The following is a 21,718-nucleotide window of genomic DNA, read 5'->3' as shown; positions in this document are numbered from 1 at the left end:
TTGCTTACCACAGCACCCACGTAAAATCAATCTGCCAAAGCTATATATATTCATTCGCTACAGTAATTAATTCACTTCAGATTCAGCTTTGATATTGCACATTTTTGTTTGAATTTACATGGGAAAGAAATACAAGTTGTCACAGACTATTGGATGTGTGGTTTTGAATTGCTAAGTATGTAGTTTGGTAACAATATTTCTTGTTTTGTTGAGTAAGCGAATTCTTTGTACAGAGGAAATCTGCAAAAATAACACTTTTGCAAAAATTACCCAGTATGCAGTATTTTTTTAATTTGCTGTTTAAAGTTGAAAAGAAATAGTCAAAAGTCATTAATCCACCCATCCTTTTTCTGCTAAAGGGAGTCTGAATTGTGAAAGGGATGTAAAATTTATAACAAAATTGAAAAGTTCTTGTACTACTGTAATATTTGTGGGAAGAGCAAGTACAATTTGCAAGTAATAGTTCTATTTTATGCTATACAACTCCCATCATTACAGAGCATCATTACTCAGGCTGTTGTTACTAACAATAGATTAGAATGACGCAATGCAGATTATCACAAGTGTCAGCTAACAATGAGGATTCTCAGTTTTTAAAGGGAGAAAAATATATTCACTTACGCAAGTGATTTCCCCAGAAAGAAATTGTCGAAAGAGTAGCACGCCAGTATTTTTGCATCATTTTAACGGAACTTAATTGTCGTTTAGATATATTGTCTTTAAGCTAACTGTCATTTACGGTGATAGTGATTCTGTCCTCTGAGACTGAAGGGTTCCTTTACTTAAAAGCTATGAACAAATTTACAGCACTGAGAACTCGTAGACTCTGTCAGCGCAGTATAAGACACCTCAATTTGTCGAGGTATTAAGTTTGATGTTGACAGCGAGAGTGATCCACTGAGACTTATAATTATGGATTTATGAAAGCTAGTTTCCTTTAGGATAAAAACAGAAAAACGCTTTTAGATAATTGAGCAACATATATTACAATTTCATCTAATTTATTGGCATAAGAGAAACAATTAAGATTTGTCATCTTATGTGCTGAACTTCAGTATCTTACAACCCTGATCCCTCCTTCCTTTTTAACTTCCACCTGCCCTAGAAACCGCCATGTCCTTCCTTCCGTCCTTTCCATAATTCCCGTATCTCACTCGTTTTTATCGGCTGCTGTACCCATTAACTTCTAAATTACAACAGTTAAAATGGATGTCTAGTACTACAGCCATTAATTGGTCGATGATTCTTTTCAAAAGATTTCCTTGTTACATGTTAAGATGAAACATTTATTCCTTCTCCTGATCTTGTTAATCTTCTTTTTTTTTCAAAATTCTGATTCACAGCTAATTTGTAGCTTTTGTAGTTTTGATTGCGTAGAAAAGCAAGCTGGTAAATTGTGTTATGTGGTAGTGTATTGATACCATTAGTTATCATATTCAGACTTCAACAGAGATGAGTGCGTTTTAGAATTTTGTATTTGTTGGACGATGGGATCTGTTTTTGTCGAGAGATAATCCACTCTCATTGGTCGATAGAGATGCTAGCGTGCCTGGCCGCTCCATGTACAGATGTGTGTAACTTCTATAGGATATGCTGATAAGAACAATTTCATTTACTTTGCCAGAGGAGTCTCTTTCTATCGTCAGTTTTTTTTTTATGTCGTCACTTTGTCATCATCAAAGACGATTAAAATGGAGTATGTGCCCTTGTTAGAAATCCATTACGTCTGAAAAATGTTACAAATATCTAAACATAGGCAACTTTCATTTATATGTCAGAATTAAAAAATTTCTTCTCAAGACCAGGACAAAAAATATATGCCGTTAGGGGTTTTCTTTCGTGTTAAATGTCAGAGTTATAACCCGTATAATGTAGTGCTGTGATACTTTGAATATATTATTGATTTAAAGTGAACGTATAAAGATTGTATACTAACAGATATACATACGATCATAGGCTATCGTACTTTACATCGATGTCGTTACCCTATACACCTTTAATTTTCTTTCTCCATCTGTCGAATCCGTGTCGGAAGAAAAGCGTTTTGACGAGATAAAGCACCAGTGTCCTTTTTAAATTATCAGCGACATCTACAATTATAAATATTACCCTCCCTTGCACCACATTTCGTAGTTTTGATAGAAGTAGTATTGGTCCATCAATGTCGACTGCCATTACCTGTTGTCGGGGTAACAGTGTACCTGGTACCAAGGTGATAGTCGGGACCCCTCCAGCACCGAGCGGGGACGTCATTCCGACTGGTACGTCATTACACAAATATATTGACAGGATGTGAGTAGCGAAATCTTAGAAATATTCCTGGTGTGTCTGTTTAATGATAATTGAACCTTGTATGAAGCTATGCCGTCCAGCTGTCTTTTAAGAAATCCCGCTGGACCTGGGGGGCATATTCTTTTGACTAGATTCCAGAAGCCTCATTTCTGTGATTGAATTGAATTATACATACATTCTAGTGATTTTGGACTTCCATGAAAATATTATGTGGGGATGCATAACATTGGTAAATCAAATTTATTTAATCAAATATAATATGAACATATGATCATTTTCACGATGGGCAATTTACTTTCGCCGAAAGCCACATATCCATACTAATTGAAATATGAAGTTAGCGTCTCCCTAAATACTTTCGGTTTAAATTACGTTACCATGGGAAAAAATGCTATTTCAACTGAAGAATTGAAAAATAAGAACAGACATTAAGTTTGTATCAGAGATGTGACACTATTAGGACATGTAAACTAATGAAAGAAACCTCCTTAGGCAGAATGGTGTACATGCGGGCAATTTCTTTCTCTTGTTTTCAGTATCCAGACAGATTCTGTCTGTATTTAAAGCTTGTATGAGAGTTTACGCTTCAGGCAGGTATCACTGGTGAAGTATATACACATGTCTGTTAAATTTAGGTTGGGAAAACGTCAAAATTCTTTTTCTTCCGATTTCGAAAAAAAAATTAAGGCTGAAATTTTAGGATAGTGGGAAAACTTCACACATAAATCATAAAAACGAAAAGGAGGATGGTGTGATGTTATTCTTTGCACATGCTTACATGGGGAACCATTGGGAACCATTTATCAGAGTGCCACCTGCTGCCAAGCTGAGCACTTATTGGTACTCCACCACAGGCATAATTAATTACCTTGTCTCCATTAAAGTCTTGTTCACCAAAAGACTTGCATCTTCAATGGCTGTATGCACATGTACCCATGCATGTTAAACATCTGAGAGATCCAGGAAGTGAGATAGGAGCATAGTTACATGTAGCTGGGTTTTGATTGCTGTTTGATGGTCAGTTGACCTTATGTACAACTTTGAAGGGTTGCGATGTCCTGCTGATAGGCTAGTCTGGGTCACTTGTGGTCAGTTGGTGTGTAACCTTAGCCTGCTGTGGTCATTGTTTGTACTAATACATGTTGATGGGGCTTGTAATCTCCATCTGTAGCCTGTCTGTGATAGAGCCTGAGGAAGGATCAGAGAGGGGAGGGAAAAGGAAGTGACACCAATCATCGCTAATCTGTTTACTAAACTGGCCTTAATGACACCAACTTCTCAGAGAGGACATTTCACCATCTTGATGTTTTATGAAAAAAAAATCAATAATTCATTTTCTTCTTTAATGAGCACCCCAGGCTGCCAGTGGATCCCTTGGGAATCAGTACTTTATCATTTGCTTGTAGCTACTAGAAGTGGCAGACACACTAGGACCTTGCTGTTTGAATATTGGTTAGCTTATTGATAAAAACAAAATGTATTCGTGTCATAAAATTTCAAGACATTGAAGTTATATTCTAAAACTGAACATTTTCAGTTTTATAAGAATGATCCAAAACAAGAATTCCAAATAATTGGTAAATTTATTGACATTTAAATAAGAAATCTTTATACAAAAATTATGTTAATTAATTAAGCTAACAACACTTTGAAGAACTCTTATTATTCTAAGAATTGTCAGCTTAATGCCATATGAGTGAACATTTTCTAATTAAATTCTGCTATTATTTGTCATGTGAAAAGGAGTATTTTTAGTGGCCTTTATCTTTTATAAGCTGTAGAAGAATCATGCATACATACACTTTGTCCTATAATATGGAACAAGTATGGACAAATTATTTCAATGAATTTGAAATGATGTCATTAAGCTTACCAAACCTTCAAACACCAGTTCTAAGATAAATTATTGATTCTTGTCTGATGAGAGATTAATGGCCAGGTGTAATTGTGTCTTAATAAGGACAAGCAGGTCGGCCAATTATTTTTAGGTGATATATTTTTCCCTGATAGGATTTTTAACAGTTTTTATATAATTAATTTACTCCTGTGGACTCACTTTACTTAATATTAATTTCCAGGTAACTGGTACTAATGTAAACACATTTGTTTGAATTTAATTCTGAATCAATTGCTTAATCAGTGATGAATTAATATTTATAATACCAAGGTTTAAATTAAATTTAGCTACATGAATGTATATGAAATGTTGCAAGAAAAGTCAGCATTCGACAACAGAAAGAAAAATTACAAACCATTCAAATATTTGCAAAGACAATTACTCAGAAGAGTCACAGGACAAGGAAAAAGTCTAATTGATCATCGGAGAGAAAAACAATTAAGGAGGTTTTTTGTTTGTGAGTCACAAACAAGGAATCTTTATAAATAAAGATTTTGACGTTATCAACTGATGTCTAATTGTAGAAAAATGGCCCAATTGTTTTGACACAATTGGGACGCTCAAGCATGGTCACATTACTAATTTAAAATCAAAACAATTTGTAAGATCGCTAAGGGTTCAGTAACTGTCATTGGACAGCGTCCAATCAGAAAGATGAGATAATCGCTTCCTGACTTCATGTATATCGTACACCCATTCGAATGGTCTATCGGGCGAGGACTGCTTGTATCGGACTTAAATTTCAAAGAAACGTTTACACGTATCAGATGTTTCTGACAGATAGCCCGAGAGTCAGACAATCTTACTGTGAGATATTGATCGGGGGTTTACACAATGTGTACCTGTATGTAACCCTATTATAGCAGGTGGGCTTCCAAGCCCTCAGACTATACGGGGGAGAGCACAGGGAGGGACTCCTAGAGGAGTTAACTTCAGTCGTACGCCAGGCACAGTCTTGCTAACTTCTTATGCCGATATCCCCAAACAGAAAATGGGTATAGAAACATACTTCCATTTCTAAAGAGTTGATAGCTTGATTTGAGCCATTAGAAAAGTATGTCCATCATTTTTGGACGATGTCTATTTTCCTACTTTCTTCACACATAACAAATTCCACAACTGGTGAAAAAATGTGTCAATAGATGTCATAAATATCAATTTGATTGGCTAAATGTTTTGAGTGAATTTAATAGGAGTTCTTAAGGTTTAAAACATTTTAATTGAGAATTTTTTCAATGTTTCATTTCCAGACCTTTTTAAACATATAGATTATAATACATTAACATAAGTAATCCCCCTTTGCTGGCCTCTTCTTAATGAGCGTTAATTGTATAACAGAACTGGCCCAACCGTTTAATTAAAGTTCAAACGAAGACCGATATAGAGATGATATTTCATACGGATCTGACACGGGTGGCTGACCGGGGACTTGATCTCCGTGTGAGATATCCCATACATGTTCGCTACCTGTACTATGTTTTACCTGTTTTTGTTCTTGGTGTCTCGTTAACGAGGCAGTTTTTTGGGGACGCCCTCATTGCTTATAGGTGCGTTACTCATTCAGACCTAAACAGTGTTACAAACTTTCTGGGATATCGGCATGTTTACAAATCGAAATGTGGAAGTTTAACTTTCTCGCTGATCTCATTCAAGCTGATTCATTGGATTTACATGGTTTTGGTTTGGTCAGCAAAACACCTGAGTCGGTGAACATGGACGTGGCTTTTACGACAGTACAGTTACACCTGTGACCTCTGGTCCAAACACCTGCTTCAGGTATGAACAATTACCTTGTTGTTTTATTTCTAAAACTTAGGACCATTCAAATTTCAACTTTTCCATTTCTGATAACCAAGAATTAAGTTTTATACATAGTTGGGTTACCTGACTTATTTGAATCACTGACATGAACATTTTTTATTCACTCTTGATTCTGAAAACATTTTGTTGCATTCATGCAATGTTATAAGAATTATAAGCCAGACCTCAGTGCCTTTCCTGACTAAACAACTGGGGGCTGTGATGATCCTATTCCCAATGTTGTCGTCATTTTCTTCTCAAAATGGACTTTAGATTCTGTATATCCATACCTTTTTAAAGTTTCGCCCACATAGTAGGTTTATGGAGAGAGGGAAAAAAAATTCAGGTAAAAAATCCTTATTTTCTTGCTCATATTATTTATTTTTCAAATGTTAACACTTCAATTTTTTGAATTCCCTTCAAATTTTGCTGTTTCGCAATAAGTTTTTTCCGGAATCAGTGTTTTCCAAAATTCCCTGGAAAAACACTGGACAGTCCTAAATTGCTTTAAAACAGAAAAATAAAAAGAATTTCGTTTAAAGACTTGACTACTCTGTTGAAAGGCTGTTGTAAATATATAATGTGATTGAAGGTGTGAAAAACACTTCTACTGAATAGAGTCACAGACCTTTTTATATGTATTTTCGTTTTCCTGTTGAAAAAAGCTTGAAGTATTAGCTTGAAAACACAATAATCAGTTTCCAAAAGTTTGTTACAAAATGTTTGGATATTCTGATTAAAAATAAACATACAGCGTGTATTCTTGTTTTCATTTTCTAAATAGCTCCACTTTCAATTTCAAAGTCTCACACTTTGATTAGATTACTTGCTCCTAAGCGCTACGTATACATGATGGATCTGATTAGTTTTAAATTGTTTTCTCATTTGTGTTAAAGAAAAACAAAATAGAAAATACTTCTGTTCTTGAAAGCTGTTTGCTCCTTTTCAAAATAACATGACTTTTGTGACCAAATAACACTGTCACGTGTCAACCAATCAAACGAAGTGTTACAAAGTGCGATTGGAGCAGACACAGAGATCTAATGTCATAATGGAACACATCGGATACAGATATTCATGAAGACAGATTAAAGTTTTAGTTTTACGAAAAAACAAAAATTCAATACCAATGATCAGTATCAATATCAGTTCCAATGATCATATCTTTATTCATAGAACAGATTGTGTTTGTTTGAAATCCTGTTTATTTTCAATATCATTCTCCGGTGATACAATACAGTAATGGATGTATCGTAATAAAGATTTAAATTTCCGTCAGGATTATCCCCGAACTGTGCTTCAATTCATACAGTTGTGTATATGATTACACATAAAATCAAGTTTCAGCTGAAATATTCATTTAAAGTATAAACTGATTGAGTTCAATTTTCCCGTTACTTGTCCTTCCAGTCAGTTAAAATGATCCAGTGTTTTTGACACGTACACGGCAGATCCATCATTCTCATGCAATGTCTCGAGCCGCATTAACAGGACCCACCGTCCACTTTCCATTAGATTTGCGACAAACATAATCTGCAGATGATCGGCCAGCGATAAGACATAAATCTGTCACCAAGGGGGACAATTCTGTAATGAGCCTGCACTCCAGTTATTGATGCCTCCCCTGATGCTAGCACATGCCGTCCCACACTCCTACCAAGTTTCCGATTTTATGCAGGATTTACAAATTTATTTCCGAGTTGTGCATTTCTGACCTAGACGGACATACCCACTTATTGCTCACAAGGGTACATTGGAAGTGTGAATTCAACACCGAGCAATGTTTATAGCCGGGGTCAGATACTTCGGACCTGGCGTTTTGTCTCTGTAGCGATATCTTGTATCGTCAGGTGTCATCGATTCATTAACGGGGGCCTGATAATCATCTGTCCCCCGGGTTAGACAACCAACAATGACATTAACTCGTAGTACGTTTGTGATGAAAAACTTGTCCATTTGTGTTATAATTAATTTTTTATTTCCTTCATGTCCACTCGCCACGTGTTTTAAATGTATTGTTCTTGGCCACACAAACCTCCCACTATTCTTACACATCCCCTGCCCGCTGTGACGGCGAGGTTTGTATAGCGGTGCCTCTGTCGTAAGATTGGATGTACCACAATGACCATTAATCATAGAGAATGCTACAGCTCTGCTGGTGGCTTTGAACAGAATCTGCCCCATCTCTAGGACAAGCTGACTAATAAAGATCAAGACTGTCGGATACAATTTTTTCATTTGATACTCTGCAGACTTCCATAGCAGACAGCATTGTAACATCATCAAATGGTGTGCTTTGTTCTTGGTTGATCATCAAAAAACCGTTATTTGACTGATTCTAGGGAGTCAGCTTCACAAGGAACTCGTCTACATTGGGAACAATAGTTCAAACTCTACTGATGATGATATCAGTATTCCTAATACACCATTCAGATAGCCATTGTATTGCATGACCATTCACAGGCATCCTCTCCTTTTAATTTTGCCGACAGAAACTAGATATTCGAACAATAGCTAGACTAGAACTCATCAGAAATGATGAGGATTGTGCTCGATATTTCCTCTTATAGATCAGAATACTGTCGCATGAAAATTGCTCCTAAACATCTTTATTGTCACATTTGTTTTTAAATCTGTCATTATATATCCTGTTTCCATGGTAACATACCATGTTACATCACAGTATTGAAGAGTACTGTGCCTTTTGATAAAAAACGACATGAAATATCCTGATGCTGTATTGATGTTGGGAAAGTGATAATAAATCAAAAGAGCAAAATGTTTAATTCATATGCCGTCATCAGTTGTAGTTAAAATTCTGTACTGTTAAATGAAAATTATTGAGTTGGGATGGTAACAGATTTGCTTCCTTAATTATTTTCTCTGTGATTATGTCAATTTGTTGATTGCAATGTTAGATGCAAAGACATATTTATTTAAAATTTCTAAAGCACTGTTTCCTTCTGCACCATATGGTCTGATCCAATGAAATTAGTCCTTTGTCATCTGTCAAAACCAGCTTTAGTAGTTCTCTATTTGTTGATCCCTTTAGAAATATAACAGACTAAAATTTGAGATTATAAATAAAATAAATTAGATTTTGCAAAGTTCTGTATGACACAACTGATTGTTGTACTTTGAATAGGCAGGCTTTTTGAAATCTCGAATCCTGTAAAATTACATTGTATTTTATCTAGAAATAAATCATTCAGATTTGATATTCTCAAACATAATTTCTAAAATATTTTCATAAAAAGTATCGGAGACGATTATCAATTCTGATATTCGCATATAGTAATTTCAGATTGTCATGTTTTTGAGAAATTACCCATGTGATAAAATTACCGATAAACAATATTGTGACATGTAAAAAGTTATAAATGGTTTGACAAGAAAATGACATTACAGAAGAAAAGAAGATTTGAGACAATTGCCTGAAAAATGAATTGTGCACATTTTACATCCAAACGTACAATTTATATCATGTCATCAAATATGCTTGAAAATCCGTAAAAATGAATTTTCCTTAAAGCAAAATAATTTTTTTATATATATATATTTTTATAATGAACTGAAAAATAAATCTAAAGTAATTTTAAGTTACCCAAATTTTTTTGACCATTTTTATTACATAATCATTGGAAACCAGCATTGTTTGATGAATGTGAATTTAAACTAAAACATATTGGCTAGCCATTACCAGGTGTCCAGTTTAAAGTGCATGGCTAAAGTAAACCTAGGGCATATTTTCACCTGTTGGTCATCCTTTCACAGGTGACAGTTTCAACATGTAATTTTCTTTGATCAAGTTTTAAGATCCAATATCTTTGAAACAGGGTTAAAATTTAAAAATAATACCCAACCAATAATCCTCTTTCACTGATAGGTGATGAAGCAGTTTTTTTTCAATTTGTCCAAACATGATGTCATTATATTTGTACATCTTACCTTGTGGGGCCTCAGGGGCGACATAATGCTTTTCAGACAGGTCGGCAGACTCTGCTAATCTTTATATCAGTTTTGCTATGACCCCCAAAGCAAATCTTCAGACCTCAGACAGGTTCGAGCAGTGACAATCAATTTGTAGAACCGTTCCGCCTGATTTCTCTCATTTACATATTGATATAAGGTATTCCCTGATCTTAACAAATATTTATACTTACCTGTATTTTATTTACCTGTCTTAGTACATGTGTTTATTTATTTACTTTATTTATCTCTATGTTTTTATTTCATGTGTTCAACCTTAATACCACAAACATCAACTTGATTTCTTTTGATATTTACACAAAAGATTTTCAAGGAATCTTTTTCATTTGATATTTATGCCATTGTTCATATATATTTTTTATAACAAAATAGCTTAAAACAGGAATAAAATTGATCTTTGTATTGAAGGAATCATCATCATTTGAATTTTTATTTATTTTCTTTCTAATTTTATTACAAAACAAAGAAAATGGAGTGCTGGGAGTACCATTTTTAGATTATTTTTTTATCATTATTATTTCAATTTTATTTCTTAAGTTTTTTGTTAAGTTAATGAACAATGGAAACTGGCTGGCCATGAAGTTACTTCAAGTGGGGTATTTTACAGGCCTATTGTTAGATTTGGCACGATTCGGGCATAAACTGCACCAATAGGAGTAACCTTTCAAAACTACTTTGAAAAAGAACAGACCTGAAAATGGAGTTGATTAACTCATAAAACGACTGATTAAACCGGCTATTGGGACTGATGGCTCATAAAGGTGGGACATAAAAACAGAATAGATTCCTGGACAATATTTCTGTCGAAGGAAAGAAGAAACATACAATGGACCTACACTTTGATCCAAACGAAATGTTTTTTCATCTGCATTGGTTTTATTGGAGCATTTAAGCATTTGGGTCGCGTATAAACTGCTCACATCTGAACATTGTTAACAAATCTGAAAGTTTGACTCGGTACAACTGTTTCTGTTGGGGTCAGTATAGTCTTCTCCTTTGTCTGTGAATCACACAGCAACGTCCCTGATATCAAATCAAACTTGTAATTGGTGGTGGAATGTTTTCCACCTGGACAACCTCATTGTGATTTCTGTGTTTTCCTCATTTGTTCGCGATCTGGCTCGGTGAGATACCTCACAGTTCTCATGTTGTAGACCTATCATGGTTATCGCCTTTTCAAAAAAATGATAGACTGGCGTGTTTTTTTACTGACTCTGATTAGATGTGTCACAGGTGGGCAGTGTTTCGGAGACAATTGAAATAAACATTTTAATCAGGACTCGCATCAGTGTGCGCCTCTTTCTCGGGTGTCTGTGCATGGTGCTCAGGTGCTGTGTCGGCACACTCCACAGATAGTACAGGTGGGCTGGCTATGCCTGATAACACCTACGTCAGGTATGCTGAAAAAATGCCATGCACATCTCCTAAAACTGACTCAGGTCTTTAAAAACCAGAGCTCTCCTTGTTACAAAGCATCTTGTATTAATTTCCTTAAAGGAATTAATAATTAAGGCTTGTAATTAAAATACCTGATTAACTCCAATATCACAGCGTGTGTCATCATTGCATTTTACCTGTTATCTGTATTTAAGAGGATTACCTTGTCCCGTCTGTTGCTTGTTGTGGAAAGATTAATATGTTTTAATGAATAAAAATTAATAGCTGCTAAATTTGAACATAAAATGCTCATGATTGTAATTTAATTGAACAGGTTTCATTTTCTTGGTTTGAATTGCAATGAATAGAAAAAAGGAAATATAATGTTGATCGGACATTGTAAATATTCTTTAGATGACTTTTTGTTTGTAATAAAATACTTAGTCACGACGGTCACTTTTGACCTCTGAACTTACCTGACAAGAACTCGTTTGAGTAAGCTGTTGGCTGTTAAATGAACGTATCGATGAAATTTTTCAACAATTTATTTAAGAGAACAATAACAAGCGACAAGTGTCAAAGCCGAGGTTCTGCCTTAAAGTACAGAAACCTGATTTTTTTTCTTAAGCTTTATTAGGCTAACAACACATAAATGAAATTTTAACTTTCACCAAATTTTTCACGGATATCAATGATTCAAGTGTTTTGACTGATTCACTGTTTTAACATGATGGTTTAATCATTTAAAATCAGTTCATCATTTCTGTAATAATTTAGAAAATATCATTAAATTTATAACCTTGTTCATGGATTATTAAGCTAACGGTGCTAGACTTAACGAACAAGGATAAGTTTAATATATAATGTACATACAAGATTTATTATACTACAGGGACTTGCCAACGTTTATTATGTATTTCACCCTAACAATGATCAATTTGTGTTTTTTATTTGTCTATTCAGACTTAGGAACGAGAGCTTTTCGTATTTCTATTGAAACTTAAGAATGATCATGACAGTTGGATCTGGAGACTATTTCAGTGCCTGAAAACAAATTGATTTCCTTAAAAAAAATTAGTAGCTGTCATTTGAAATGGAGAGAGAGGTATCGCACCACTATTGTCGCTTTGTAGTCTTGTACAAAGGCCGGGAAATAACGAAAAATATATCAATAAAATGATGACAAGGGAGGTATACACTTAATATGCAAGGTGTATGCCAGCACAGCGTGATGCGGTAAATACAGGTCAGGTGTTTCGTACACGTGAAATGGATTCTTTTGAAATCAACCCTGACTTTTTATATACCTATTAAACAGGTCCCAAGAGGGTTCCGTTATAATGTCACCGACTCATATTGAACGTCGGCCTTGAGCTGAAGTCGTCCAATGGAGAAGTTAGATGATCATAAATAAGCCCACAACATCATATTTAGTTAATTCAAAACCATACAAAGTATGATGTATGACGAAAGATGAATTATGAATATCTTCAGAATGTCTGTTATTATAACAAAAAGTGTTATGTTCATTTGGCTGTTCTATTGATTACCAGATTTTAAAAGTTATTTTTTGAAGTTTAAATGTTCATATGGGAGTAATTGAAACACTATTAAAAGTGTAATGCTGACGGTATTCGCTCATTGCGAAAAGCATCATGAAAACTCTTTAATTTTATGGAAGCACTTATACAAACGAATGAACATGTACATGATCATGAGGGCTCTTTTATTATGTTGCTAAGGTACACAAAATCTATTTGCTAAATGTTAAAGAGATTTCTGGTCCAAGTGGAGCAGCTTGTACATGTACCATGCCATTTCAAATCTTCAGATTGTCTTGGGAGATTTTATGATCCCAAATGTTGAGGCATGAAAGAGTGATCTTTGTAAGGAAATGAATAAAGGAGTCAATGAAATGAACAAACAAAATGCAAGAAATGAGGATAACATGATTCAAAGACAATGGGCACATGAATGGGAGAGTGATAAGGGAGTTAAGACATAGGTAGGAGTGGGTGTGAAGGGCATAAATACTGCAGTATTTAGTTTGGGGGCAGGCAATAATGTGGAGACTTTTTCAGGGGCAATTATGCTTGAGGGGATGGGGGGGGGGGGGGGGGGGGGGGGAGATTTTGAGGCCCATATGCTGGGAAGTAAAGATGCATGATGCAAGGGGCATGCTCCTGGGGGTATACACGATACTCAGGAATAATGTATTCATAATGCATATATAGTGTGTTTGAAGGGGTTTTAGAGGCAAATATAAAGGAGAAGAAATTGCAAGGATATATCTACATCGGAGAGAGTTGTAAACACATTTTATTATGGGTTTGGGGGTTTAGGGGTGCATACAATGATGGAAAGGGGCTTAGGAGTAGGCTTACTTGGAAAGGTTTTTTTAGGAAGACACATAATATCAAAGACAAGTCAGATATTTACACTGTATATCAATGAGTTAGAAGGGAGGAAAACAACAGTGGTGGTCCCCACTTCATGACACTTCGACTGCTGCTGCTACAAACTGGCGCTAAACCAATGTATAAATACGGAGCTGGTCGATCGGGTGTGACGGTGATTTTACTCTAGTATATTTATACACTTTTAACGCTTGGTTAAACCATACCTCGACACCTATACTTACCATGTGTATCATAATATACCAGGAGTTTTAAATGTTCGGGGACCGGCGATTGGTCGGGATGGGTGACGGATCCTGTGTCTATCGACTCTCTAATGTGTAACAAGCTATGTAGCACTGACGCAGTGTGTTAGTTAGGCGGTGGAAAGGTGTGTGGCTGATCAGGGAAGGATTAACACTAGTTTAATATAGCAGTCAGTTCTATACGGATTTTCGTTTTCTCTACTACGGATGGAATATACACGAAAGGTTTGTATAATAATTAATGTCTTTGTTCAGGATTTTTTTTTTTTTTACACACATTGATTTAGTCGCATCCTGTAAAGACTTTGCAGTGATGCTGTATAAAATGTGGTCTTATGCATAATTGATCAATGAAGATGTGTACAGCACATGCATATAGCATTGTTTTATTTATTTTTTGTGTGTGAACAAACTAACACATCAAAAAATAAAAACACACAGCAATTATGACTTTAAAAACATTTGGTTCAAATATAATTTTACTTTGGACATTATCACAATGGTCCTCAAATTGAATTAATAGCAAAAATTTTAAGTTCTCTTCAATATTTTTTTTGAATTCAATTAAATTTAGCACCTAGTCCTAAATAATATCACTTAACTAACATAGGTGGTCTCCTGATCGAGGTGTGAATATGTGAGCAGTTTTAACTGTACAAATACTAATTGAATTCTTTGATTGAAATTCTACGTTTGGTGAGAGGTCAGTGCGGACGTTGACTTACTGCACATTGTGTGTACATAGCTGTCAGCAAAATCATCTGTTTATAATATAGGAAATGATTAAACGGACAGAAAATACATTTGCGGAAACAAAGATCGTGATACGAAGGTTGTGAGAGCCGTTGGCACTTTCAGGTGTGTGTTGTGTAGGTGGATGACACAAGAATCAGTTCTGTAACTCACGGTAACAAATTTTACGCAGCAATTCGTCAGGAGTTAAATCTGTGATTCTTGATTTTAAACCATTGTTTCGGTAAGAAAGGTAAGAAAGGTTGACTACAGGTAAAATTAATGTCCATGACTTGAGGTAAAAGTTTTAAAAGTGTTATTAATCAGGTGTCGGTGAACTGATCATGCTTTTATATACCTCCTGGGTATAAACATAGCAAGCTTTATAGTTTTTCTTCAGTATGGCTTAATTATAGCTAAATTGGCTGTTAGTTTAGAAGTCACAAGTATCATATGCTTAATACAAACTTTTGTATCTGAAATAAGTTCACAAAAATCGGATTTCCTTGTTTAAAACTGCATGTGATTGGGTTTTGTTCATAATTTCGCAAGAGAGATATATATATGTATAGCCCTTCATGTGTTTACCAGTGTATTTTAAAAATGTTTGCATAAAAAAATGAAGTTTTTATCCCAGTATCATTAAGCTGACTTTAACCTTTGAGGAATGGTGCCTCGTGGTCCCTTTGTTTTAATGTTAGAGGTACACAGGTAAAACACAACAGATGGGTAGTTAACATATGCATGTATTTTAGATCTGTGGAGAAAAGGATGCAGGTTTAGTCGGGGAAAGCTTCGAGATCTGGTTTGTGACACTTTTTAACACATCATAATGTGAAAAATCAAAAAAATGTTGGAGAAAATCCATCATCATTGGAGAAAAATTGCACAGTTTGTGCAGAATTTACTAATTACCACGAGATGAAATTGACATTTATTGAGGAAAATCAGACCTGAGGATTCGAACCCTAGACCTCTTATCATGACACAGTAGCTCTTAAACCATCAGAGCTACAGTACCTTATGTGCGGCAGATTTCAGGAAATGTTACTGTATGTATGAAAAACTACCCGTAATTCTGAAGTGTTTTTGCCTTCAGTAGCACCAGGAATTCTTAGTAGGGAATGTTGGGGAGTGGGAGTTGCTAGGACTTGCAGGTGGCTTAATAGGTAGGAAGGGATCAAACAGATAATTTCTACTATTTCAAAAGGATCCAATATGGCAACATTATCAGGCGATTAATCCCCTAAATAAGAAGATTAGTATTGAGAAATCATCATTGTAAGTTGTAGAATAATTTCTTTGAGATCCACCCGGCGTTTATCTGTTATTCCTGTTCGGATGGACATCATCACTCAATACAGCCCCCCATTTCCTTGTTTACTTTGGGGTCATACAAACTATTTACCCGGGGAAGGTGTAACAATGAAATCGGGTGATGGGTTTACAATTGCGACATGCTTCGGTGAACTGGCACAATTTCCGCGTTAATGGCTATTTGAGGGATGACCATTAGGTAATTTATTCTGTGATGAAGTCGGTGTTAGGAGTTACAAAGTTTAAATGACCACCTCACCCACTGACCAGCTCAGTTGGTCAGTCATTTAGCGGACACTTTAGTAGTGCTATATGCGACACCTGGAACTTTGACCAATTTACCTGGAAAGTCAGGCAGGTGGGAAGTAAATGTTTGTGTCACCTGTTTGGATTTTAACCCATGAAGTTTTACAGGTAATGTTAAGTTAATTCTTTATTTCATTGGGTTATGTTTTCATATATATGATCTTAAATTGTCAATAGGGTTATACGTTTTTGTACGTATACATCTTTGTGTGAGATATTGTTTTCCTTATGTGATAAAAATGTGAAAGAGAAATGATAGGATCTTGATTGGCACTTGAAGCAACACTAGAAAGCAGTTTCCAGTAATCTTGTGCACAGATTTCAAGTTTTCTGAAAATGGGTATAGGTTTGATGTTTGATGCCTCAATCTGCAACATAATATGGAGAGGGCCCGGCATTATGTGTTTGACTCTTCTGTTTGTTTGTCCCTTCCGTCATTCCTTCCATCCATCCATACATCCATACATCCTTCCGTTTGTACAGCATCTTGATTATAGACTTTTCAATTTTGTTTTATAGCTCAATTTATTTTAAATACAGCATTATATGTAATTAGTACCATAATAATAAACTTTGGCCAACTTGACTGATGTCCAGCTGAAGACATTGTCACCAGTGGTCATCTAACATCTGGTCATTGACCGCTGGTTACACAACTGGGGAGCAGATGATGTGAATGACCAATAATGGCCACTCTGTTACGTTGGAAAGTTGAGTGAATAATGGCTTAGGGGGATAGGGAACCATGACATCAGTAAGAGAGTTGCGCTAGGGGAGGTTATATTAGGTTAGTATCTGGGCTATTACATATATGGCATGATCTGTTATGTCCTGGAAATTGATTTTCACATTTCATGGTCCATAATTACGTCGGATGCAACGATTGAATTCAATTTATCTCTTAAACGTAATTTCTCCTGGAACATTTATTTCATTAGAACAATTGTGTCGTTTCCATTTTTATCAAGCATCTTCAACTGGAAAATAAAATATAACAAAATCTGGTCCAATAATGGAGACATTGAGACAGCGAGCCCTTAAGTGAAATTCTTCTATAACAGAGATGGAGGAGAACAATAGTAGTTAGGTGGTTTTGAAAATGGCTAGGAGAAAACTTAAGTAGCTAGATTTGAAAATGTCAAGGATGTCATATAAATTAAAAGGACATTTAAAAAACCCTGGACAGTTTTGAAAAATATATATCGAACCAAAATTCATGATACTGCAGGCATTAAAAAAAGATTTAATAGCCATTCAAACGGATTAATAGCTTGACTTACAGAGTCAGTGTATATCCCCCAGATTATCTGCAGGGCTATGTTTATTGACCGAAAACATTGGTAGAAGTGGAAATCTGCGATTTAATTGGCACACGATAATACTCTAAGGAGAGATCAAGGATTTTGTTCTTGTGTTCATAGACTCAAAGTTTTGTAACACAGATTCCGATTGTAGACAACAGCTGAGTTCGTCATAATTCGTACACAACATCAAAGCTATTTTCAGGTCCTAATTCAAGGATTATTAAATACAGGCCGTGTTTCTTATGCCCAGAAGCGGATTAAATCGAACATTGACAGATTATAGACAGTAGTATATATGTACACTTAATGGTATATATATAAAGGCAGTCTAGAAATACGTTGCCTCTTCATTACTTGCATTTGTGTGTTTTCTACAAGTCACAAAGTTTGAGTAAAATGTCATGTTGTTCATAGATTTTTCTGATGTGTTATATGCTTAAGAAAGTGTAAAGTTTCAAAGTTACGGGAGAATAATCACATTTTTTGTGAATAGTTTCAATTGATATACGTGTAAAAAACAACTGTTTACAAAATCAACCTTTTTCATGATAAAGAAAATCAACTCAATCTTTTGCCTCAAGGGATACTGCGTTATGAAGTATAAGGGTATATGAATTTCAATACATTTAGCAAAAAAATGAAAAGATGTTCATTTTTCCACAAAGACATTCTTTTTGAGATATATTTGGTGTATGAAATTCAATACAATGTAGGGGGAAATTGCTCCTATGACGAAAAATTACAATTGATCAGAGAGATGAATTTCAAACAGAAATTTCAAACATGTTGAAAAGGTGTATGAAGTGAGAATATTCACACTAGGCAAAGATAATCCCGAAGTGACTGTCACTTCTTTTGATCAATATATCTTAAACATGTTTAAGTGTCAGAAATACCAGATGAAGAAATTGTAGATTTAAGACATCAAAGTCAGGATTTATGTCCAGCAGAAAATAAAATTTTGTACAGAGTGTTTGAGGGTAGGGAAAAGAGCCGCACAAAGTTGTATCCAGAATTGTAGTGTGATGGACCATGAAATAGGATATTCAACAAAACCGACAAAGAAATAAAATGTTCGGTAGCAGATTTAATGACGTGTTAAATTTATATGGCTTGTCCATTCACTGCAATACAAGAGATTGAATATGACCATTCTAAAAACGGTACATTTATCAAATAACCATCATATCAATTTTTCAATTGACAAAGAACCTCGGTAAAGAAGTGTGATCACACATCGAGATACAGAAAAGTTCTACTCAAGAAGACGCCATCGTGTCCACTGAATATCTACTTTCCTTGATCCGTATTAATATTTTATGAACTATATGCACACATCTTTTTGAGTAAATTCGGTCATGAAATATCCAACTTTCACCGAAAATAAAGCCTTATTATGAAGATTCCTTTGGACATTCATTGTTCGTCGATTCAAACTGACACAATTCATTTGAATCAAAAAATATTTTACAGCATCTTTATGACTTTGATGTCAAAGGGAAAAGTTGGTCAATTAGAATGGCTCTATTTTTTTATTGGTACAAAATTGATTTTGTAAATCTTGCTTTTAATGCATCTTTATAAATGTTTCAATACAAATCCAACACTGAGGTTGTCTCCACGGGGATTGGCCGAGACTTAACGATTAAATATCAAGGTCCCGCAAACATTCTAATGAATTGAAGGAAACTAACCAGTGGACAAATAAGGTTGATTTTAATTGTACCCCGGTTTGTATTTCATTTTCTAAGTGTGTATATACTAATTGAATTAAACCCTTGCATGGGGCAGACATTTATTCCGCCAGTACTTTACAGTTTGTATGCTTCATTTTAAATGAAATATAAAAATTAATGACTATGCTTGTTTACACTTTAAAAAGTAATGAAGACCGACTTATATACGCCATCAGCCGTTTTACGAACTGGTTTTAAAAAGTCGCCTTCCAGCATAAAATACATCTAATTTGCCGTCACAAAAATATCTTTATGAAAATCAAATTCTTAAAAGATTTTTGTTTGATTCGTATAAAAAATATTAATTTAGAGCTGTCACAATTTCAAAGACCATACTAAATTTTGCGAAATGATAAATTTGAAATAATTTTCTGTTTTTATTCTTAAAATGTTAACAGGCGCCATTAAATAGCATTAGTTAGGTTAATTGACTTCCTGTCATCAGATGGGATTGACAAGTCGTTTAATTTGTGTCAGGTTCCCCACCCCTCCGACCCTACTCGAGTAGATCGCAGCTAACCCTCATTAATATAGCTTTAATTGTAGTTACTAACTTTATCCCCTTTATGAACTCTGAGCAGGACAATCCTGTTTCCTTATAATGTGTATATATAATACAATCTCAGGAAAGGTCAAGAATTAATGTTTTTACCCAATAATATTTCCATAATACATGTCACCCAGTCACAGAGTATGGCCTTAATTCATTAGAGGTTTTGTAATCGTGGTCATTACGGAGAATAATAGTCTTCTGACTGTGTGCAGTGCCGACTTGATAATTTGATCCACAATGGAAGGAATTTGTGTCAATATTGACCGAGTACTCAACGACCATTCGGATTTCTCTTGGTTCTCTTCAGGAACAGAAAAGTCATACTAGGGAGGAGGAACTCTGACATGAGGTTTACACCTGACGTTTCTACCTGTCTATTGTCTCCCCCCTCCCTGATGTACACAGTCACCCTAACTATGTCAATATAAGCCAGGTTTGGGGAGGAGGGACAAAATGCTCCCTAATGGGCTCAACAGGCTAAGTCGGCTATAGTTCATGTAAACTGGCCAGTCACAATCACATTAGCATAAAAGTCATTACGGACAGTGATAATCAGAACATCTTATTCTGACTACAGTTAAACATTGAAAGGTTGATTTTTTTTTGAACTTTTAAATCTAAACACCAGTACTGATCCAAACTGGTAGTTAAATGTGACAAATGGCCTTTGAGAATGTTTCCGCTCCGATCTCAAACAAACTACTTATACAGAGTCAAACATTTAACTGTCACAGTTTTAGAGATTTCTGAATTCTAACTGAGGGCAATTAATGCGTGGAGAACACTTCATGAGATACTTTCCTTTGTTAGCAGGATTTGTGTGCGTGTGTATACAGAACAGAGGTGAGCCGTGCTCTACTGGTACCATAAAGGGAGCTTGCACATGAAAAATGTACTGTCATTGCCTACAGGGTGACAAGCTGATGTACTTTACACATTTTCATTGTGAAAGTGTTATTCCAAGATGTGGTATTCGTTGGAAAACTGCAACAAAAAACAATTATTTATAGATAACTACATAATTAAAACAGACAAGTAGAAGGTCGTGACTGGCAGTGAGGATGGGTGGAAAAAATGTATGGTGTCAATTTTTTGAGATGCAGGAAATCTTTTCTTTTTTCATGCCATCTACAAGTCTTAATTTGATGGAATGCTTGAAATGGTTATATATTAAAAGCTGATACTTTTCCCCATGAACTTCTAAGTGACATTTCAATTTTAACATTTGTAGCCTACAGTTATACATCAGGAGGTTGATTTTGTAAAAACTGTTTGTTCTTAAAACGATTTATTGGTTTCTATAGAAGTCTACCAGTAAGCTATCAATTAAGGATACACGTACAGTAATCGGATAAACCTGGATAAGTGGTACTCTCTACTCAGTAAGATATATCCCAACAAATTATTCAGTTATCTATATTATCTAATTATGGTATTAGGGACTTACATATTGATCCTTACAATTCATATAAGGTATAATAAGGGCTCCCTCTGATCCCTGTAACCCAGACCCTCAGATCTCTAAGGGGAGGTAATTATCTTATCAGGCCTTGTAATTGGCTGGGGAGGGAGCACCAGATAAGAAAAGCTAACAACTGATAGTGCCACTTATAATATAGTCAGGTGTCTGCCATTTGACCGGTAGTGGACAGTGTCCAGTTTTCTTGGTATTTCTCAGGGACTGGTAATAATGTCAATGCAGGAGTTTGGTTTTTGGTTTGGTCAGTAGTGGACAGTGTCCAGTTTTCAGAA

General features: G+C 35.2%; 1 protein-coding gene across 5 annotated transcripts in view; it reads left to right on the top strand.

The window, feature by feature from the left end:
- LOC110440333 (protocadherin-11 X-linked-like) overlaps positions 1–21,718 on the top strand; it is a 112,062-nt gene that overhangs the window by 72,209 nt on the left and 18,135 nt on the right. The window contains exon 1 of one of the 5 annotated variants that reach the window (XM_021483328.1): positions 5,711–5,965. The exons of 3 other annotated variants lie outside the window; for them this stretch is intronic. The gene's annotated coding sequence lies outside the window, so the exon portion shown is untranslated. Of the gene's footprint in view, positions 1–5,710; positions 5,966–13,956; positions 14,244–21,718 lie in introns of those variants that run through there. One more of the 5 variants, XM_021483327.1, reaches the window with a different exon arrangement.

Source organism: Mizuhopecten yessoensis, unplaced genomic scaffold, assembly GCF_002113885.1.
Source record: "Mizuhopecten yessoensis strain PY_sf001 unplaced genomic scaffold, ASM211388v2 scaffold11179, whole genome shotgun sequence".
NCBI lineage: Eukaryota > Metazoa > Mollusca > Bivalvia > Pectinida > Pectinidae > Mizuhopecten > Mizuhopecten yessoensis.
Note: the sequence above shows the minus strand (reverse complement) of the source record. Positions and strands in the feature narration are given on the sequence as shown.